The following is a 23,841-nucleotide window of genomic DNA, read 5'->3' on the forward strand; positions in this document are numbered from 1 at the left end:
CTTGCATGTGTGGCAGTGTAATGCCTTATTACTTTGAATCCTGCTCTTTCCCAGTTGTTTGGTTTTCTCTGATCCAGGCTTCATGTAAAGCCCACTTGAGTAACTGTCTTGGTGAGCTGCCTTATGGCCTTTGCTCATGAGGCAGGGCTACCCCCCTAGTTCCACAAGGCACCCTTGGTCATGGGGCTAGGCTCATGGCAGCTTTTTCTTTGTGTAATGTGGCTTCCACCTTATGGAAGCCATTTTACCTGGCTAGGTTTCACGAGTTCTTCCTGTCATGACATGAAGGTAGTCTTTAACTTGTTGACCGGAAACAGGGAGTGGGGGGGTGGTCACAGGACTCTTATGTAAGGGAGGAAAGTGCCACATTTGGTCACATGGTGCCTGTGTATCAGGGCTGTGGAGTTTGATGCAAGATTTATCCATTCCCGATTGGCATCTTGTGAGCCCTGTTTGGGATATTGCGTATTTCTTTCCATTATGTGGGAGCCCTACTGGGTTTTTGTTTAAGGAATGGTCTGTCATTGGCTCACCGCCACTGGTTGAATGTTGCGTGTTGTGATTGGGTGCTAGGTTCACTTATTGTCTCAGATGAAAGCGGAGCCTTTACCCGTTCTACTGCTGGAACTCTGAACTTGCACTTCTGCTGCTTGAGGTACTAAAGGTCTGCACCAGCCCCTTTGATCCACCAAATGCATGAGGCTCTCCATTTCCAGGTGACCTTTAGGTAGTCTGACTTTTCTCCACCCACTGCAGATCCAGTAGACCACTGGATCTCCTCTCCTGCTCAAAGGCCTAGTCTCCCCAAAGCTCCTTGCCTGCGTTGCAAGAGGTTGGAGCCCTTTTGTTGCTGCAGTCCCAAAGATTCTTCAGAACAATCTACGGGATATCAACTTACCAACTGAAAGATAGGGAAACTAGAATCATACCAAAGAACTGTCATGGAGAGATTGTAAAGGAATGAGTAAGTATGATCTATCAATAAGACCTTGGTCTACAAAGTAAAAACAGGCTGCAATGGACCACCGGCAGGAAATGGATGGGAAGGGAGCAGGTGATTGTAAAATTGCAGCAGCAATACCAGATTTTGGGGGGGGGGGAGACAATGCACTCCGCTGCCTGGTACACAATAACACAGCTGCCACGCCGTCACTCCTAATAATTACATGCACAGGAAAGAGACCATACGCCTACCCCATAGGACAACCGGATACATGAAACAAGAGTTACAAGGACTAAGACATATAACCCACTAACCCAAAAGCTCAAATTTCTGATTGCTTGACTCTCACAATCCACACAACCACCTTCTCGCACAGCAAACTGCACGCACTGCACCACATCGCAACAAACGCAAGTTGCACCACCAGCAGATGAGGACTCTAATCGTTCCAGTATTCACATGCAAGCTCTGCGCACAGTGGAAATGAAGCTGCCAACAGGACACCACTTTTCTACTCCCTCTTCACCTGGCTAACCTCACCTTCTTGTTTGCAGATCCGCCTGGGGACCAATTCTGTTGGTGACACTGCGCAGTACAAATACCTTAACATTCCCATGCCATCTGGCTCTGAAAAATATTCATCAAATGACCTCTTTAGCCTAGTCTTTCCCAAAGAAGCTGCTGTGGGCTATGCTGCCCATTGTTTAGCTAGACCAGCTAGCTCTCCTCTGGTAGTTCTGCCTTGCCTTTGAGTGAATCCCAAACAATCCTTCCCTATTGGCTTTTCATGCTGCCTGCATTCATACTACCACTTTCTTGCCTTTCTGCACCTGATTTTGACCTTTGACCTGTGAGACAACATCATTAATCATTGCCATGGTTCATGGATACTACCTGCACCATTGTGTTAGCCAAACAATTTGCAGACTGACCCTGCCTGCTACAGTACTGCTATTCACTGCAGGCAGCCGGTGCGAGGTGAGGAAGCCCATCCGGGCACGCCGCCTATTTTTCGGGCGCCAACTGGGCCCCCAGGCCCTCCGAGCGTCCCTCTCCCACCCCGCACCCTCTTCCTGATTCCCGCTCCCCTCCCGCCTCCCAACCCGCCCATCCCCGCTCTGATTGGGCCGTGAGCCCAGGTTGAAAGGGTCTAGCGACCCTCCTCGCGCCGGCCCCTGCATTCACTGCAGGCAGCCGGCGCGAGGTGAGGAAGCCCATCCGGGCACGCCGCCTATTTTTCGGGCGCCAACTGGGCCCCCAGGCCCTCCGAGCGTCCCTCCCCCACCCCGCACCCTCTTCCTGATTCCCGCTCCCCTCCCGCCTCCCAACCCGCCCATCCCCGCTCTGATTGGGCCGTGAGCCCTTCATCACTTGTCCTCCCAGGGCAGCCCTCTGCCCGGCAGCCCCGAGGCCAAGGGCGGCTCCAACAGAGGCGGCTCCAGAAAGTGTCTGCAGGTGTCCGCAGGGGACGCCAAGGAAGCCAGCAACCAACTGACACCAACAAAAACCGTGAGTGTGGCATGGGTGGGGAGTAGAGCAATCACTCTACTCCAGAAAGTTCCTGCCACTCTAACTTACCTATCAATGGCCTAGACTGCTACAGACCTGCACCATGCATTATTAGAGATGTGACCACCAGCCCAAACCTATTAATGGCGGGACATCAAACACTGCCTGCAGTATAATGCTAACCATACCACGAGTGAACCACAAAGACTAGCCTGCGCCAAATCTAGACAAACATGATTGTTAGCATGGATTTTCAAGTTTTATGAATCCTAGCATGTCCACACTTAGATAGAATTGTGAATGTTAGCATGCCCGCTCTCAGATGGAATTGTGAATGTTTGCATGTCCACACTTAGACAGAATTGTGAATGTTGGCATGTCCACTCTTGGATGGAGTTGTGAAAATTAGCATGTCCTCATTTGGATAGAATTGTGAATGTTAGCATTGTCCACACTTGGATATAATTGTGAATGTTAGCATGTCCACACTTAGACACAATTGTGAATGTTAGCATGTCCACTCTTGGATGGAGTTGTGAAAGTTAGCATGTCCTCATTTGAATAGAATTGTGAAAGTTAGCCTGTCCGCACTTGGATACAATTGTGAATGTTAGCATGCCCACTCTCAGATGGAATTGTGAACACTGGCATGTCCACACCTAGATAGAATTGTGATTGTTAGCACGTCCACATTTGGATAGAATTGTGAATGTTAGCATGCCCACTCTCAGATGGAATTGTGAATACTGGCATGTCCACACCTAGATAGAATTGTGAATGTTAGCATGCCCACTCTCAGATGGAATTGTGAATACTGGCATGTCCACACCTAGATAGAATTGTGAATGTTAGCATGTCCGCACATGGATAGAATTGTGAATGTTAGCATGTCCACACTTGGATAGAATTGTGAATGTTAGCATATCCACACTTAGATGGAGTTGTTAATATCGGCCTGCGTCGCATCTAGATGGAATTATAAATGTTAACATGTGAAAGATGCATTAAGAAAGCGTGCCCTATAGCCTCTCCATAAATTTAGAAATGTGCCCAATAGCCTGTCTGGTAAACTGAATTTAGAAGTGTACCCAAGATCCTCTGTGACAGTTGCATTTAGAAGTGTGCCCAATAGACACTCTGGAAAGTTGCATCTAGAAGTGTGCCCAATAACCTCGCTATGAATTTAGTAGGGTTCCCAATAGACACTCTATGAAAGTTGCATTTAGAAGTATGTCCATTATCCCCTCAGTGAAATTTAGAAGTGTACCCATAGCCTCCCTGAGAGTTGCATTTAGAAGTGTGCCCAATAGTCTCTCTAGTAAATTGAATTTAGAAGTGTTCCCAACACCCTCTCTGGAAAAGCCTCTCCGAAAATTGACTTAATAGTGCGCCCAGTAGCCTCTCCGTAGAAAATTGAATTTAGAATTGCACCCAATAGCATCGCTGTGAAGGTTGCATTTAGAAGTGCAACCAATACCCTCTGTGAAAGTTGATTATAGAAGTGTATCCAATAGACGCTCTGTAAAGTTGAATTTAGAAGTGTCCCCAATAGCATCTGTGAAAGTTGACTATAGAACTGTATCCTATAGACACTCTGGAAAGTTTAATTTATAAGTGTGCCCAATAGCCTCTAGTAAACTGAATCTAGAAGTGTGCCCAATAGCCTCTCTGTGGAAAACTGTATTTAGAAGTACGCCCAGTACCCTCTGGGAAAGTTGCAATTAGAAGTGTGCTCAGTGAAAGAGCATAGAACCGATCATACCACACCACCATGCTTACTCTCTCCTTACATCACCACTCAACTAGAACACAGAGATACTATGACACCATTCGGTATAACTGTTCTCATACCAACATTCCGCCGCTTACTCCACATCATTCTATGTAATCACTGCTGGTTCCACACCCCCAGCCAGGCGTTTTCCTCAGGCCTAACGCAGCCACATCCGTTCCGGATAAATCCTGCCAGAACGAACACATTCTCCTGATCTCTCAACCACCACACCTACCGCTAAGAAGCAGCTATTACACGAATACCGCACGAGCTGCACACATACCCGGTGCTCACACGCACCTTTTGACTCTCCCTACTCTCTCTACTGATCTGAACGTCGGTTCCCAAGGGCGTTCAACCTACAAGCGCCTTCAGACCATACCAATGGTATATAAGGCGCTATATAAGTGCAAAATAACAATAACAATAACAATAGATCCTGAGCATTGCTTTCCTGGCTCAACAATGCTGAAGTTTTCTTCCGCTGGATATCCTATTGGGGGAGCCAGGAAGAGGGCCTAAAACTGTTGCCAACATATCTGTAGGTGCTAATCTGGTCCTGTTTTTTTTTTTTTTCATATTATAATAATCAGACTACAAGTCCCAGAATGCAAAGAAGACATAGCCGATTAGCATCTACAGATTGGCATGGATCATGTTGCCAACTATTGGAATGGCTGAAACTGCTCCTTTGGGCACTATGCAGGATAATTTTCAACAAAGCCAACCTAGGAACTGGTTGCCCTTGGCCTAACCTTTCTGCCCTAGGTGGGAGAGTAGGGAAAGCAATTTACTTGCCTTTAACTGCATTTTCTTCACTAGGAAAGATGTATTCCAGAAACTCAAACTTTCTAACTGATAGTGTTGCAGATTTGTTTTGCAAAGTTTACCTACTGTTTAGTGTTTTCTCTTGCCTTTTCCTATATAAAAATACTGAAACGATTGTCCAAATGATTTGTACAAAATGTGTTTATGAATGTACTGTATGTCAATCCCCCCTCCGACTGCCTAAGATGTAGGCCTGGACTACTGTCGCTCAACACTTGCCTGGTGAATTTAAGGCATATATTACCTGAAGACACTCACTACAGGACTTGTGGAACATCTGACACTTGCACATGTCTTCTTAAAGGAGCTCTTATTTATACCCTTCCCACTAACCAAGGGGTGTGTCAATGCTTTCTAATGATGCCATCCTTGCACCTGAGCGCATTTCTCCAAAGGTGAGGTATCTGCAAGTCTGGTTTTGTAAAATGTATCCGAAACTGGGGATGCACTGTGGTTCTAAATACATTGTTTTTCTTGGCTCACATTACTCCCAATGTGGTATCGGATGGTGCCGAAACACTAATTGACTGGGGAACAGTGCAGCACAGCAGAATATCTGAAGTATCTGACCCATGAAGCCCTAAACTGGCAGATGGGCTTACTTCTACCCGCATTTGGAGGGTGAACAGACCATGGGCTCTTCAAGTGCTAAAGATGCAAACTTTGAACATTTCAAGCCTTGTCAGCCTGAATTCTACATTCAGACATGGAGACTGGTGGGGGTGGAGAATGGTGCCAGTGTCTGGACAAACTGTTCTGAATTCCTCATCTGAACGCTGCAATATCATTATCTGAGGATAAATGTTTTGTCTACTAAGGGCTTCTATTGTAGAATATTGCACCCCTCTGATCAGACCTGCACTATAGAGTTCCTATGGTGTGAAGGCACAACAGCAGGAAGTGGACTTGCTGGCCTTGTCCAATGTCCTACACACATTACAACACTTCCTGACTGGGTGCATGAGCTGCATTTGACACCATAGTTAATATGGTTCTGAGTGTATCCAGAATGGAGTTCGAAGTGCCGTTCTGGCACAAACATCCTTGCATCCTTGCACTGGTCCTTCTACTGCTACTAATGGAGCCAATGTGTGGCAAGTCCCAAGTGCCGAAAGTCCATGGACGTTCAGCTCTGTATCAAACCCAATAACCTCTAAATCCACCTTACACCCTTTGAGGGTATTTCTAAAAAAAAAAACTAATCTGTGGTAGGTGTTACAAAGGATTCCTCTTTACTGCACCTTGCCATCTCTATGGCCCCCCAAACATGTTGCATTTCTTTGTGTATCTGACCCGTTCTTTTTACAGTACAGGGAAACCCTAAGCTTCACTACACTGGCTTTTGCGCATCTGTCATGGGGAAACTGACATGTCCTTCAGACTGTCTGTACTGGGAAACCATGTTTCCTTTAGTCTCGTTACTTTGTTACTACTTTTAGGAACTTCACTTGTGGTAACTTTTTGTCAATTTACAATGGGGTACGATTTTTGTTTTTGGCCTAGGCTAACACTCTGATAGGTGTGCGAAATGGACAAGCTGGTGGCAGCAGTGACGTTTTACCATTTTTGGGTGCTTTGTTTTAGCCTTACTGCGTTTGGCTAATTGTGGCTAGTGTCCAAACATGGCCGTGTCACATTTTTTGCTTGACCTTCGGCCATCTTGTTCTTTAGCCTTCTTTGTGGCCTGTGGGGCCAGAGAAATCCGTATATGGGCACCCAGGAAAGCAGAGGCTTTTGGTGGGCTGCTGGAGGGGCTATGTGTTTGCTGCCAGGAAGTGGGCTGACACTGTCTGGTCGCAATCCACGAACTGGTGCAGTGTCTGTGGTATGCACAGGTTTTGCTGCCAGTGGTCGCGATTGGACCATTGCTGGAGTGTCATTGGCTAGGGGAGCTGTTGCTCTTACCTGGCTTTTAGGATAAGGGGACCCCTGTACCCACTGTGGAGATCCTGGAATAAACTGAAGGCGCCAAGACCCCTGTCCAGCTACAAGACTTGCAAGGAGATCGTGAACCTGTTGGAAGGAGGCTTGCCGACCAACTTCTGCTGCATTTGTGGTCAAACCCTGTCCTGGGAAGATCTTCAGTAGTCCTGTGGAGGGGAACCCCATTCTTGGAGGGGGAGGGGTGTTGGTGCAACTAGACGTACCCCTGTGAAAATTCATGGTCCTAGCATCAAGGGGATCGAAGATGGACAAAGGCTGACAACAGCAAGTGAATCCCTTGGCGTCACTGCATCAGTGGCCTGCGACTATTCCTGTCCTGATGGGGGGGGCCTGCATCAACTTCTGCTGCATTCTTCAATTGGGAGACCTTGCACCAGCATTAGACACTGACTGGAGAGCTGCTCGAACCTGCAACCCCTGGGATTCAAGGGCCAAGGCTGACTGGGGAAAATCTATCTTGGACCGCAATCTGCCTGGGAAGAATCTGAGTATGGGCAAGGCGGGAGGTGAGTTGTAGCAATACTTACCTGACCCCTAAACTCCCCTTTAAAAGTTTTAATGCCTTTTGGAAACGTTTCTGTCTTTGACTTTGCCATTGCTTGATCGCAAGCACTCAAAGTTTGGAACACGTTTGTTAGCTAGTTCAACTCGTCCCCTGACACTTGGAACTGGACCCCAGAGACCCTACCTTCATTATTTTGTATCCCCCCCCCCTTCCCACTTCACAACTTTTTGGAACATTCATGAATCTTGGGGCAGAAGTCCCCATACATGTTAGGGATGGATGTTTAGTATTGAATTTCTGTGGACCTGTAGTGCTTATACTAATCTAACTTCTTTCCAGGTGTTTGATATGCATTTTATCCTACTCCAGTAATTGTGTATATGTAGCTAATGCTTAGTATTGAGTGATCTTACCTGTTAGTCATTTGCCACTGTTATTTGGCCACCAGTTTGTTCCTTAACTATAGTAATTGTAGTCCCTTTACAAGCTCACTACCTCTTGACACTTAGCCTAGACTACTAGCCTCGCTACCATGAGCTGGTTTGGCCACAGCCCCATAGTTCCTGTCACAATATAGGTTGGCCTTCTATATATTTGTCCACCAAGCCAGAGTGTAGAAAATCAGTCCAACAGTAGCAAGTATTTATCCATTGGAGCATTGTCATATGTAAACATTTTGCTTGCGCCTCTCCGCCCTAAATAACATTCTGTATGTACTCTTAACTAAGATCAAAGATGAAGCAAGGTGTGACAGGGAGCCAAAGACTAGTTAATGGTTAACATCCATGATCTTTTATGGCTCCTTTGTCCACATGCCCACTTTTCATACCACAATCCGTCCACTTTGACCTTCATTGGTGTCGGCAGCAACAAGCCTCTATCTCATGCGACTGGGAAACCTACACAAAGTGGTGGCCCTAAAGGGCTCCATCGGATGCTGACACAAAGAGCAAGCTGAATAGGACTGGATGGATCATGGTTTAAACCTTCACGTTAGAACACATTAAAATGATTGGCAATACTTTTCCTAAAGCATGTGAACACTAGCCTTTACAAAATATATCCAAGATATTAGTAGCAGCAATACTTCTTTGTCTTCCACTTACAATGCCACTCCAGTTTAAAATTAGACCTTAAAGTATCAGAGCGGTAAAATGCTGACTGGATTGGAGTGCAAGGATAGACAGACCAGGAGTACATTTTCAAAGGTTTCCCTTCTATTACGACTTCACAGTACCTGCATGTATGTTGGTTTCTAGGAATATATTGTACAAATTCCACTTCCCAAATGGGATATAGATGCATCTAAATCTCAAATTTTTCCAGTGTATTTGTTTTCCTTAAATATGATGGCAGATTACCCAACTTTCTCTGTAATGGAGAAACTAGTTTACACTTTCTGATTTTTGGTTTGATTCTAATCAATCGTAATGTTTTAAGTTGTAGACAGAAATTCAACCAGCTTGAAGATTTTTTAAATTTGATTGGCTTATGACCAGACGTTAAGCACAGAACAGGATTGTTTTTTGCAATTCATGAAGCTTAGTGAACAGAGAACCAGGAGGTTTAATTTAGCCAATGGTGTTGCCTTCAGTCAATATAAGCCCGGAGAGATTGGAGTCAGAGCTGATGTCTAATTGATGGAATTCCTGTAGGTTGTCTCCTCATCTTATTTAATTCCTCCCACTATCTTAGCTGGATTTACTACACCGCCATGTTATGTATGGCACAATGTTGACCTTATAATACTTTGCCAATAGAATCAAACCTGCCATATTTTGTCCATATGGCTTCTTTGAGGGATCGGGTCCTCCGAAGTAGTCCATATCTGACAGTAATCGCCACAGCTGTGCTGCTTGGAAAATCTTTCGGCGTCGATGATACGCTGTCCTCGAGGGCCTCCACCGAGCCGATGTCGCCGGATGTTATAAGTAGGACCCACGATGCCCGTAGCCTCAGTTCTGTTTTTTCCCCAAACGTGTTCGCTTTGGAGATCACGGCGCACCTCGATTCTACTGAATCCTGTCTTTCGGTTCTTTGAACCGGTTTCTTCATTGCTATCGAATGTCTTCGGCTTCTTCCACACCGCGCTCCGGGTTTAAGAAGTGTCGGGTGTTCGGGTCCAAGTTGTCGCTGACTGATATGCAAAACGCTTGCCTCTGGTACCTCGGGGAGGACCATGATACGGACGACTGTCGACGGCCAGTCGCTCACATCGAAGGCCTTGCGGGTACGTAAGAAGCTGTCGGTCGTTAAGGTGATCAAGCCCCGGAAGTCGCGTTCCACTGGTCTTTCGACAGACGATTTGAGGGGCGACTCTGCATCGTTGTCGGGGGTTCTCGGTCTGGGAGTCGGTCCCACCATTCATCTGGCTCTTCAAGGCACTCCAGGAAGCGCCGTCACCGGTCGCTTTCCCTGTCCTCTTCTGAGGACTCCGCCCGTCGGCGGGTTGCATGTCCCAACAAGCATTCCACTCCTGAGGAATGGGATTCCTTCCGAAATGAGATGTTGGCCATTTTTCAATCGCAGGGCTTTGGTCCGTCCGTGCCATCTGACGACGCCGGTCGTGGCCGTGCTAGTCACCGCTCGTCCGCCTTCGGGCTCGAGCAGTCGTCACGGGCACCTTCGAGGTCCCGGTCGGGCAAGGATGGTTGCTCTAGACATGCCTGTTCCAGGTCTAGGTCCTCGACGCCATTGAGACCGTGTGAACCTGTGATGTCTTCAAGGAAGACATCAGCGCCGCCGAGGTCGTAGACTGACTCTCTCGAGGCCCCGCCTCCAAGGAAGTCGTCGGCGCCCAGGCTGTCGAGACCTGCTCGGGGTTTAGGCCTCAAGGCCTGTGTCAAAGCTGTCGGCGCTGCGCTCGATGCCTATTCCATCGCCGCCTTTCAAGGCGGTTTTGTCGGGATGCCTCATGGTACGGGGAACCCCCTTGAAAGACTCTGGCTAAGGCAAGACATGTCTTTGTTCCTTTTTCGGTTCCCTCTTTCCAGCCTCTGGATTATATTTCTGAGGTGGATGAGGGGTGTTTCTGGTCATAGCCAGCTCAAGGACCTGAGCCTGTCATTGCATGACGCCAGTGGGCTCGACACCTCTCCGGAGGTGGAATTTGGTAGGCCTGGCACGCATGCAGACTCCTATCGGCGCCTGATGTCGCGGGTCACGGATTACCTGCGGTGGTCTGCCCCCGTGGGGATTTTCAGCAGGATGACCTGACTGATATCCTGGACCATGGTCCACCAACTGACCCGGTGCTGCCATTCCATATGGCCTTGCATAGAAGGGCGACTGCGGCTTGGACTTCTCCGGAGAGTCTCCCGGCAGTGAGCAACTCTGTGGAACTGTATTTTCCCTAGCGGCTGATAATAATCCCGAAGGGAGGAACAGGATGGTTCCCTTGCTATCGTGCACGATGGCAAGGATGCAATGTGTGAATCTGTTCAGTCGGGTCTGGACATGGTTGATTGTGTCAGCTGGTCCATGGCGGCAAACGCCGTAATACGCAGGCTTGCGTGGTTGCAGAAGTCGGATTTTGCTCCTGATGTGCAGGCCCCCCTCTTCAACATGCCCTTTGATATTGAACATCTTTCTGGCAGCAAGGCTGACTAGTCTTGAGAGGTTGTAGACCTCCAAAGCTGCAGCAAAGTCATTGGGCGCTGCAGTCCGCCAACCTCTTGCCTTTTCGTCCTAGGGGCAGCCATGGAGGGGATGTTCCTTTCGATATTATCGTCCTTTAGTAAATGGAGAGGAGCTGCTAGTCAAAGGGGCAACCGTAGGAGTGCCAGAGGTGGAAAACAAGGTACTCGAGGTGCCAAGGCCACGCAAGCAGTTGCCTCTTTGCCCTTGCAGCCACTTCAGCTGTCATGAGGCCCATGCTTTTCCGGTTGGGGGAAGGCAAGCGCAGCATCTTGTAGAATGGTGTGCCATTACTTCAGATGTGTGGGTTCTGGAGATTATAGCCCATGGCTACTATCTTTCTTTCCGGCAGAGGCCTCATGACAATCCACCAGGGAACCTATTTGAAGAGTCGGGGATCCTCTCCTTGCCTAGGAAATTCAATCCCTGCTAGAGAAAGGCGCTATAGAACTGGTGCCTCTAGCGGAGAGGAACAAGGGATGGTATTCCCCCTTATTTTTTGATTTCGAAGAAAGACTGAGGATTGAGACCCATCATGGACTTGCACGGTTTGAACAAGCTTCTCAGGAAGGACAAGTTCAAGGTGGTTACTCTTAAGTCCTCCAGGCCCTTCAACTTCAGGACTGGTTGGTGTCTCTCGACCTCAAGGATGCTTATTCATGTGCCGATCCATCCCAAGCACAAGTACCTGAGGTTCGCGGTTGGCGACTCCTTTCAGTTTCGGGTCCTGCCGTTCGGAAGGGTTTTCACCAAGCTCATGGTGGTGGCAGCATGTCTGGAAAGGGTATTTAAGTCTACCTCTACCTGGACGATTGGTTGATCAGAGCGCTCTCTCCCGAGCAAGTCCTGGATCATCTGTCCATCACCTGCCACTCCCTTCACAAGCTGGGCTTCTCCCTCAACTTTTGAAAGGTCTCACTTGACGCCAACTCAGCGGCTCCAGTACATCGGAGCAGTGCTCGACACGTCCCTGGGGCAGTGTTTTCCTACCCAGGTGAGGGCTCACCACATTCAGCAGATGGTGCACAAGTTTCAACATGCCCAGAGTCTCCCAGTGTTAGAGTTCTTGAGGTTGCTCGGCCTCATGGCATCCTGCATTCTTCTGGTGCCAGAGGCCAGGTTGCGGATGAGATCTTTGCAATGGGCTCTCAAGCTTCAGTGGTCTGTCCTCCAGCAGGATGTCGGACCTCGTTCAGGTGCCGCCCTCGGGCGCCCAGGACCTTCTGTGGTAGGCCATCAAAGACAATCTGATGGGGGGGGGGGGGGGGGGGCTCTGTTTTGGCTGCCCTGGCTGGAGGCAACAATCGTGACGGACGCATCCCTCACGGGATGGGGAGCTCATGCCAACGAGTTGACAGTCAGTGGTCGTTGGTCTCGAGTCCAGACTCCATATCAATCTGTTGGAGCTGAGGGCCATCAGGCTTGCCCTGGAGGCTTTTCTGCCGACTGTGCGAGGAAAGAATGTTCTGCTTGACGGACAACACAGTGGCCATGCACTACCTCAACAAAAAGGGGTGGGAGGCAGGGTCACTTCCTTTCTCCAGCATGGGGTCTGGCATGAATTCACATGCTCATGAATATTCCCCGTCAGGCTGGGAATCCTCGGTAAAGAAAAATCAGTATCGGTTTCGTTTCTGATCTGTCTTTCGTAGTAGTAACCAATCACTGATCTCTGCGTCATACTGACCACAGCCAATGACTGCCATCCTAAGCCCCGGCTCCGGCAGCCATCTTCAGATTTTTACCGCACTTTCAAGTGTTGGGAGTACTCGTGCTTAGCTCTCGAGCTTTTGCTGCGTTTTCGCTCTTTTTCGGGTGAATTTTCACATTTTTCGGTTAATCGAGCCTCAAGCTCCACCGTTTCTACTCCCGTTAACGGGTACCCGTTGCGGGATTTTCCTACGCCCCTCAAGGGTGAAGATTTCGTTGCATCCTTTTGGAGGATTCCAGAAGCTTTGCGGCCTACTTCGAGATGGCCCAGGATGCGAGTTTGTCACCCGGACCCAAGCTGTTTCGCAGCTGCCCTAGATGCGGGCTGCAGAATGTGTTTAAGGAGGATTAACATTTGCGATGCCTCTACTGTCTTCATGGGGACAAGACTCATGTAGAGAAGGACTGCCAGTTCTGCAAGAACTTGTCGGAGCGGACCATGAGGGACCGTCGATCCCGTCTCGCCAGCTGGTTGGAGAAGGGCTCAACGGGTGAGGAGAAAGGGTCCGAGCGGGCTTCAAGTCCTGTGCGGGCGCCCTGGCGACGGGGGCCCAACACCAGGCCAAGCGCAGTGAGTCCGCTGGCTCCGGGAGTGCCGAAAGGTCGGGCTCTTCGGTCACCAGGCAGGACGCACCTTCCCCGGCACCGTCAACCACGAGCCAGTGCTCCGGTTCGGGGAAGAGGAAGTCCGAGACCCCGGGTAAGCTTCAGGAGAAGCCCCGTCCGATCTCGGGAGAGGGGGAGCGAGGCGTCGCCCCTACCCCTAAGGAGAAGGCCCGGGACGCACCCAAGGTGGTGAAGGCCCCTACCCAGCAGGCAAAGGCCTCTATCGAGGTGATCGCGGCGACTCTGGCCAAGCCGGCAGAGACCCCGCCGGCGGAGACTGCCTCCGGGACTAGTTTCCCTGCTGCCAAGGAGGGAATCCTCTTTTCAGCCCATCGTCATGGCCACCATGATGGAAGAAGCGAGGGGGGGCACGGTAGCCTCCTCAAGCTCGGAGTCAGCTGAACTGACCGAGTCCGTGTGGAATCTCGGAAGTCCAATTCGAGAAGGTTCTATCCCGTAAGGAAGATCCTCGGGAGATAACCGAGGAAGACCAGCCTTCCCTTCCGGCGCAGCCGGAACCTAGGCCTCCGGATAGCTCGGCGGCCTTTTTGTCTGCGATCCAGTCCTTATGCTCTGAGAAGGACGAGATTACCACTGCCCAGGCCGGAGGACCCGCAACCTGGCCCGTCGGGAAGTCCTCAGAACAAATGACGGAGGACCCAACCCTCTCCTCACTCGCCCCCGTAAGGCCTACAGTTCCCTCCTCATCCTCCCACGAGTCGGGAGATGACGGTGCGGTCGGCTCGACGACGGTTTCTGAGGGCGATGACGACGGAACGGGTCTCCCGTCTCCCGGGCATCTCCGCCCGACGAGATTGGCACATTCCAGGCCATGATCGCCAGGGCGTCCGAATTGTTCCAGCTCTGCCCGGAGGAGCAGAAAAAGGAAGGTTTCCTCTCAGCGCCGGGAGGCCAAGAGGAAGACTGTCATTGCAGTGTCTCTAATCGATGACATCTGGGAGGAGGGCCTGTCGGTACTCAAGAACCCCTCCACAGCACCAGCCAAACGGGACCGGTACGAGAAGTACCGGGTCCCCGAGACCGCTCCCCTGTGCCTCAGGGCCCAGCCAACGCCAGGCGCGGTCGTCGCGGCGGCGAAGAAACCGGCGGGCTCAGGAGCCTCAACGTCTAATTACCCTCCGGACGGCGAGGGTAGGAAGTTGGACGCCATGGGGCGACGTGTCATTTCGTCGGCGGCGATGACGATCAAAGCGGCATGCTCCTCGTCTCAGGAGGCCCCTGCTATCCACGGACGTGACCAGGGTGAGGTCGATCAAGTCCCTCCTGGGGTTGATGTCCTCTTGTATCTACCTGGTGCGCCTCTGCAGACTACGGATGCGCCCTCTTCAAGAATTTCTCGACGCCCGTTGGATGCAGGTGACGGGCACCTTCGAAGACAGGGTCCCCCTCAACGTGTGTTCCGGCGGGCGATTCAGTGGTGGGGCGTTCGAGCGCACCTCACGGCAGGCATGGACTTTCAGACGCCGGCGTACCTGGAGACGGTGATGACGGACGCCTCCCTGGAAGGTTGGGGCGCCCACACCAGAGATCTCCACGAAAGAGGCCTCTGGCTCCTGGAGGAGAGGCTCCTGCACATCAACATCCTGGAACTCCGAGCCGTGTTCTGGGCTCTCAAATCGTTCCTCCCGTCGCTCAAGGGCAAGGTGGTGCGGATCTTCACGGACAACACCACGACAATGTTTTACATACGGAAGCAGGGAGGCACCAGATCCCCAGCCCTATCCAAGGAGGCACAGGATCTGTGGCACTGGGCAGTCGCCCAGGAGATGTTCCTGGTTCCCTTCCACCTGGCAGCAGAAAGAAACACCATCGCCGACTCGCTCAGCAGGGAGCTGCACGCGTGTCACGAGTGGATCTCTTCACCTCCAGTGTCAACCGGAAGTGCGAAAGGTTCTGCTTGCGGGAATTTCCTCCAAGAGGAGCCTTGGGAGACGCGTTTGTGGTGGAGTGGTCATTCCTGCTGCTGTACCTGTTTCCTCCAGTCCCCGTTGTCCCGCAAGTGCTGTGGAGGTTACGGAGGTTTGGTTCCCGGATGATCCTCATTGCTCCGGCATGGGCCAGGAGGACGTGGTACCTGGACCGTCTCGACTTGTCCATCTGCCCTCCACGTCGTCTCTACCGAGACTATCTGCTCTCATGGGAGGGGCGTCCGATTATCCATCCGGAGGTCAGATCCTTCAACCTTCACGCTTGGCTTCTGAAAGGTTAAGGTATAAGGATTGGACCTCCCTGAAGACGTGATGGAGGTGTTGCTTTCAGCCAGACGGCAGGCAGCTAAGTCCCTGTACCAGTGCCGTTGGAGAAAGTTCTGCGACTGGTGCAGGGTTCAGAATGTGGATCCTTTTTCATGTGACATTCCTGTAGTTCTGTCTTTTTTGCATTCTTTAGCCCACAGGGGCTTGCAAGTGGGTACCACTGGCGGTGTTATCCATATTTACTTTTGTACGTCACTATTCCCTAGATTCTGTCCATTGGCAGGATCTGGTCTTTGGCAAGGCGGTCCTTTACTCTGCAATTTTTTTGGGAATTCTAAATTTGTATATTCTAAATTCTTTTCCCACTTCCTTATGTTGGTACTGCTTTGAGAGTACACCGGTTCGGCAAGCTCCCCCAGTGGATGATCAAATGGCTTTCAACACGTTGAAAAAAGCAGCGGAATTCTTTAAAATTGCCTGTACAGGATTTCACGGAAAACATTGACCAGCCTCTGGCAAGCCAGTCTATTCCTCTTGAGCTCTGTGAAGACCGCTGGCCCCTTCACTCGCACCCGCTCAGACTAGGGCTGTGAATCCAAGGATCAAAACTCTTTCGGCCCTCCTCCACCGACCCACTTTATATCAAAGGACACGCAATCCCGGACTCGCTGGTGGTGACCAACACTCACAAAGCAGGGGTTCCCCTTGCCACGGGAGAGCCACCCCTGGACAAGGAGTCCAAAAGGTTGTATGCCTTAGGCAAATGGGTCACGGCGGCTGCTTATACCGTCCGGATTGCCAATAACACGTTACTGGCAAGCTACGTCGACGCCCAATTGAACCTACTCCAGGAAGGCCTGCAGGAGGTTCCGGAACCAACCAGAGCCAAGCTTCTTGCCATTGTCTCCGAGGGCAAACTTGCCAATCAAAATGTTGTAAAGAATACTCTGGACTACGCAGAGACAGCAGGCAGGTCTCTCGCACAGGGTACTCTCCTAAAAAGAGACACGCGTGGCTGCGCATGTCGGGTTTCAGGCCTGAGACCCAGGCATCCATCAATAAACCCAGAGGGAAGGCGGTAGACTAGCATGAGACTAAGTCGCTGTACCAGATTTCCCAAAAACCCTCTTCAGAGGGGCAGCAATTCTCGGCGGTCCTTTCAAGGACAAGCCCGCACCGCTCAAAAGTTTTGGCACGGGCAACTTCAACGCAAGACAACCGGCTGCAAGCCCCACTTACTACCCCCAGAGGGGTCAGAAGCGCTGAAAGAATAGAGGCAGAGGCTCCAATTCCAGAGGTGCGTCAACCTCGGGTCAGAAATGACGACCAAGTTCAGGTCCTCTCCCGGTCGGGGGGGTGATTAACATCTTTCCTCAAGGCATGGGAGGGGATAACTTCAGACCAGTGAGTATTAAAGACGGTCGCCCGCGGTTATTGCGTGGAATTCGCCTGACCCCCACAGTTCAGACCGCCGAAACATTGACGCCTTTCACCGGAACATCTGCAGATCCTGGTCCAAGAGCTGGAGGCGCTGCTGGGAAAGGACGCCATAGAAGCTGTCCCGATTCTTCAGGTAAACGAGGGTATTCAATATACTTCCTTGTACCCAAAAAGGATCTCACCATGTGTCCTGTTCTAGACATGCACCCGGCGAACAAGTGCATAAAGGCCCAGAAGTTTCGCATGGTAACACTTCAAGAGGTGGTCCATTGCTAAAACAAGGGGACTTCATGACAACATTGGATATGAAAGATGCATACTTTCATATTTTAATGCTGCCAGCACACAGAAAATTCCTAAGGTTCGTGATTCAGGACAAACACTGCCATTTCAAGGTACTCCCCTTCGGCATAGCCTCGGCGCCACGGGTGTTTACAAAGGTCCTGGCAGTCGCAGCAGCACACCTGCGCAGACTTTCAGTTCCATTTTACCCTTACCTCGACGATTGGCTCATCACCGGGGAGCCGTTTGGTTTTCGAACACCCAAAAGACAGTAGACCTACTGTTCAGCCTGGGATTTTCTATCAACAAAAAGAAATCCAGCTTAGTCCCCAGCAAGTAAAACGGTTCCTGGGGGCTCTAATTCGCACGGAAGACTGTCTAGACTTCCCTTCCAGCGAGAGGGTTCAGAACATGCTCTCAAGTTCCTCAGCATGTAGCCAGTCAAGAGGTGACGGTACGCAAAGCTATGCGTTTGCTAGGGATGATGGCGTCATGCATATACTTGGTCCCCCACGCGCGGCTGCGCATGTGTCCCATGCAAGAGTGGCTCAACAGCCAGTGGTGTCAGGCCAGCGGACAATGGGAAGATCTGTTGTCTCTCACAGGGTGGGGGCTCACCTGTTTCAACAGACGGCGCACGGAGTGTGGTCCCCTCAAGTAGCGTCCAACCATATAAACCTACTGGAGCTACTTGCAGTGTTCAAAGCATTGAAAACCTTTCAGGAGTAACTGCAAGGGAAGACTGTGCTGGTCCTAACCGACAGCACAACAGCAATGTATTATCTGAACCAGCAGGGGGGGGGGCACTCACTCTCCAGGGCTATCCAAGCTGTCCCAAAACATCTGAATATGGGCTCTCAAACACAAGATGTTCCTGATATCCCAACATGTTCCAGGGGAACTCAATCTTCTGGCAGACGTACTCAGCAGAGATTTTCCTCTGCCAGAAGAATACGAATGGCGTCTGCACGAAGACATTGTATCCAATGTCTTCGCAGAATGGAGGTTTCCAGAGATCGACCTATTCGCTACTCAGGAGAACGCCCAATGCCCAGATTACGCCTCCAGGTACCCCCAGAACCGATCCAAGAGGAACGGTCTCTGGATAACTTGGCCTGGGAAATTTGTTTACACTCCCGCACCCCCTCCCACTGCCCTTCTGAACAAGAGTGCACAAGATGCACCAGGAACCAGTCACCATGATTCTCTCCCCACCAGTCAAGCTGCCCTGCCCGTACAACATGTCTCAGGACAGGGGGGAGACTCTGCACCCATGCCCAAAAACTCTGAATTTAGCAGCCTGGCTCCTGAAGTCAGAGTTTGTACATCTGCAACTCCCTCAAAGATGCAAGGACATACTGAGGGAGGCAAGAAAGCACGTTGCTATGCCAGCAAGTGAAAACATTTTGTCATTTGGTGCAGTTCCAAAGGAGTCCATCCCACCGATTGCTCGCCTTCACACATTGTGTTATATCTAACCCATCTGTCTTCAATTCCTCAAAGGTTCACCTAGCGGCGTTGTCAGTCTACACCCCGTCACAGCAAAAGGTGTTGTGGTGGAAAATACCTGTGATTAAAGCCTTTTTGAAAGGGGTTAAAAGAATGTATCCCCCATCACTCATCCAGCCCCTGGGTGGGATCTAAACGTGGTTTTAACTAGGCTCATGGGGACCCCCTTTGAGCCTATGCATAAAGCTAGTCTGAAAGACCTGACTTACAAGACAGCTTTTCTAGTAGCTATCACTTCTATCAGAAGAGTTGGCGAACTACAGGTCCTCTCGATCTTGGACCCCTTTGTTACAGTCCACAAAGATAAAGTAGTTTTGCGCTCTCATCCCAGATTTGCGCCAAAATTTATTTCAAAGTTCCATGTGAACCAGTCAATCGAACTACCCACGTTCTTCCAGAGACCGACCTAACATGGCCGAAAGAAGCCTTCACACACTAGATGTGGGCAGGGCAGTCCTGTTCTACTTGGATAGAACTAAACCACTGAGGAAAACTAAACAATTCTTTGTTTCAGTGGCAGCTGGTAGAGAAGGGGACCCTGTCTGTAAATCAGCAATATCAAGGTGGATTGTCAAGTGCGTCACTGTTGCACTCTTGCAAAGAGAACTGCTCTTCAAGCCTAGAGCACATTCTATTCAAGGCACTGGAGCATCCATAGTATTCATTGCAAATGTTCCCCTAGAGTCAATTTGCAAAGCGGCAACCTGGAGTTCTGTACACACCTTTACAAAACACTATTGCCTAGACACTTTCTAGGTCTGATTCTCAGGTGTGACAAGCAGTACTAAGACATCTTTTTTTTTTCTACTGTTCCTTCTCACAACCCACCTCCAACTCCGGGTACTGCTCGCTAGTCTATGCACAGCATGTAATTCTAAGCAGATTAACAAGCATCAGAAGACATGCATTACTTACCGTAAAAGCATTTCTGATGATTGTATCTGCTTAGATTCACATGCGCCCTCCCTCCTTGCTCTGGGTGGAAGGAACATAGACTTCTTACTACTTTCTCTCTTCATGTACTCATTCACTATAGCCTTGGGCTCCCTCATGGCAGAAAAAATACAATTGGAGGGACCTCGGCGCGTGAGGGATTTTGGGTACTACACACGTCATGATGGGGATAGTGTTTTAGACACGCCTATGCCGACGTCCCCTGAAAGACGAGATGCAATACTCCACGGTTACCACTGGATGTCGGACCATATGCACAGCATGTGAATCTAAGCAGATACAATCATCAGAAATGCTTTTACGGTAAGTAATGCATGTCATATCCTGGAGATCCACCACACTGAGCCAGTCCCCCACCACACTGAGCCAGTCCCCACCACACTGAGCCAGTCCCCCCGTCTGCAAAGAGGACTTTATCTGACAGGGCGTGATAGTCTTGATTTTCTCTTGGTTTAGAGATTGAACTGGGAAAGGTCTAGGATGGTGCGCAGGCCAGCCTGGTTGGGTTTGGGCACCGTAAACAGCCGGGAATCGAAGCGCTCCCCGAGGGGAATGGGTTCCACCGCCCTGAGATCCAGCAACTTCTGAATCTCGACTCTGAGGGAGGGTGACCCCGACTCCTGGAAGGGAGGATTGATGGGTGGGGAAGGCAGAAGCCCAAACCTGGCGAGGTGTCCACACCAAGCATGAGGCCGAGGTGTCGACATGATGCGCTGCAGCCTTCAGCATGTCCTGTGCCAGGACCTTAGCATCTGACAAACGGCTCTGAAATCCTCTAGCTTTTCGGCGGGGATGTAGCCCTCAAATTCTAACATAACTTTCCATTTTCATATTTGCCCCCGCCAACACCAGTTCTGCGTTAGGTTGTCTGCAGAGCTGAATTAGCAAAAATCCTCCTTCCCAAAGAGTCAAGCTTGTCCTCTTTAGCCAGAACCTGCGTAGTCGTTGCGGAAGAAGCAGCAGGTCTGGACTGTAAAGTGGCCGCGGCCACTACATGGAGGGGGGCAGACGCGACGCTAAAGCCACCTCTTCCGAAGAATGGTGTCTATAACACACGTCAATTTTCTTGTTGACAAACAGCCCAGTGTGTGGTTTTTCCCAAACTTTACGGACCGTGGCCAAAACATCCTTCTGCAAGAACAAGCCACTACGCTCTGAAAGACAAGGTGACCGCACCCCCTCCTGCAGAGCGGGTGCATCTGGTACTGGAACATCTAATAAACACATATCCAGCACCCGGTCGTGAAAGGCTCTGACCGAGCGGGGCTGGTCGTCGCTGTCCTGGTCCTCCTGTGCGTCGTCCAGCAGATCCAGTTCAGGCTGTTGCATCAGGCACCACAGTAGACTTGTCCAGTGGGGACAACGGAGGCAAGGGCGGAAGAGTCGGGGGAGGACTCGCCGGTTAAAGTGGCGCGAGAGGAATCAGATGTAGCTGGGACCGCCGGGGCATGCAGACAACTCCCTAAAGAAGCCTCTAAAATACTGAGGTCTTAATGCATTAGTCTTTGAAACTTGCTGAAAAGGACCTCTGCCAATGATTTGGGCACGACTGGAGGAGGCCTCTCATGAGCGGTGTAATTTCAGGGACGCAAGGGAGAGGGTTGCCAAGAGGGCCCTTCCCCACTGGTGTCCACGTTAATCAGGGGCACCGATGCCGCAGGAAGCAAGACATTTTGCGGTAGGGGCATCCGAGCGTTCCAGTCATAAACTGGACAAAAAGGATGTGCACAAGGAAAATGTTCACCTGAAAGCTCGCTCCCTACACCTAGTGCTGATGGCATAGTTGTAAGGTAGGTATCCAAAATGGCTGCCAAAACCTTGGCGGGAGCGGCCACCATTTTATCAGCACCTGAGAACTGCGACACGTGTTGAAGTGAGACAGGGGTCTTTTTATTTTAGTCTTGATACAAAACCTCAGCCGGACCAGTGCTGCGAGGCCTAGAATGTTTTTGAGACATGCTAACAGCCAAAGAAGCCTTCAAGGGAAGGACCTTGGTACTGCCGGTAACTGAGGAATTACAGTCCAAGACCTCACTCCGTGCCCCCTCCAAAGGTCTGGTGTCACTGCTTGAACGGGAGCGATGAGGAACACACCTCACCGACAACCTTAACGGGCCTCTCAGAACTGTTGGTCACCTTAGTTTCCAAACGAGGGGCCTCGGAACAGAGCCCGGTATCTAAAGCCCTACCCCAGGCCCTGAACTTTTGTTCGGTACTTAGTCTCAACATAGGCCTTGGGGCATACCCCAATGTTTTTATAGGAAGCTCCAACCCGGGAGACCTCGAAGCAAGCTCCAGTACCCACAGCCGAGCTGGGCCCACAAATAGCCCCCACAGGAGGGGCCTCAGATAGTCATCCGGTGTCAGTAGGTCCCTTACGGAGACCCTTGGAGAAAACTCTGGTACACTTAGGCCTAGAAGGCACAGCAGGGCAAACCCGGTAATGGAGCTCTTGACGCTCCTCCCGGACCGGAAAGGAGTCCCCCGGCTGGGGTGCTCTAAAAAGTAAAGAACTCACCGGGCGTTTCTTCTTTACTTCAATGAATGTAAGAAAATGTGATGGGGAACGCGCTGGAACACCTCCACTCCAAATGACGAAGCACCCGGACAGAAAGGGAGTTGCAGTAAAAGCACGAGTCCCACCGGTGGTCCGGACCCAAACACTCTAAGCAAAGAGGGTGGGGCTCCGCCCTTGCGAAGCATCGCTGTCAAGAACAAGTAGGAAAATCTAACAAACGGCATAGACACTCACGACCGCTAGCTGGAGCAGGAGAGGACACGAAGGAAAAGAATCTCCTGAAGATGCAAGTGCGTCCAGTCCCAAAAGAGCACAGATGAGGACTGATGGGTGATGCACTGGGCGGAGCTAAGGAGGGTGGGGTTACAGCTGCATGCTGTACCCCACGAAAAAAGGAAGGACACATTTTCGGGAAAATGTGATGCTTTTTACAAGTGCTCTGGTCCCGTCCCACAGGACGGAGGAATGTTTCAGAAGTATGGAGGAAAGGGGATGGGACGGAGTATTAACAATCAAATTCCTCATTCAAACCATGGGAGACTCAAGTTTATCAATCCAGTAGGCCTCTTTGAAGTTTTTTCTACTGCTACACCTATTGCAATTACGGCGGGTTTGACCTATGTAGAGAAGGGAGCAAGAACTATTGATGGAATATATCACACACTGGGTATTACATGTGGAATAGTCCTTGAGTTTGCGCTTTTCCCCTGTCCTCCGGATGCCACAATCGGGTGGCAACAGGCGATCCTTCAGCGACTAATGCAAGGGGCTCCAACGCAGCCTCCCTTGAAGATCGGAAGCTGAATATTCAGGAGCAGATGACTTCTGCCACAAACTGAGGACCCGCCAAGTTCTAAGGCACAACTCGCAATGGTGACTGCTGGCCAATGTAGGCCAGAGGTGATCTGCCCAGTCCACCAGAGGCAGTTCCAGGAGACTCGCAAAGGCTCTGCAGGCACAAATCCTTGGGCAGAGGTCGAGATTAGTTGGTTGAAGCACCAACAAGGGTCTTCAGAGAGAAGGTAGAGGAGTGTGGCTTTACTTGAGTTGATGCTGGTCAGCTTCCAGTAGTCTGGTGGTCAGTGGGCTGCTCTTCATGGAAATCCTGGATCCAAGGTAGATCTCATTAATGGTTGCAGTAGTCTTCCTTTTATCCATATGAGTCGAAGCCAATTCAAGCCCACCAATGTTAACTAGTTTCCACATTGAAACAGCCAGTGGTTGTCCAATCATGGGCAACCATTGGGTTCTGCATCTACCCAGCAACAGACTTTCTGGCACCAGGGAATGTGGAATGGGGACCAGGTCAGCCCCTTCCCCCAGGCTGACATACACTAGCCCGCGAAATCGGCAACTATCCCTGCAAAATGTAATACCATATAGGTTTTTCTGACTTGAACGGCTGGTGGATAGGCAAAGAAAAGCATAAACTTTGTGGCAAGGCTATCTTTTTTGAAATTACAGAAA

At 50.5% G+C, this 23,841-nt stretch overlaps 1 protein-coding gene across 3 annotated transcripts in view; it reads left to right on the top strand.

Moving 5' to 3' along the window:
- The window catches only part of FUBP3 (far upstream element binding protein 3), a 320,256-nt gene that overhangs the window by 209,919 nt on the left and 86,496 nt on the right, over positions 1-23,841 (top strand). The window lies entirely within an intron of this gene.

Source organism: Ambystoma mexicanum, chromosome 8 (genome assembly GCF_040938575.1).
Source record: "Ambystoma mexicanum isolate Mex_15411 chromosome 8, UKY_AmexF1_1, whole genome shotgun sequence".
Classification (NCBI taxonomy): Eukaryota; Metazoa; Chordata; class Amphibia; order Caudata; family Ambystomatidae; genus Ambystoma; species Ambystoma mexicanum.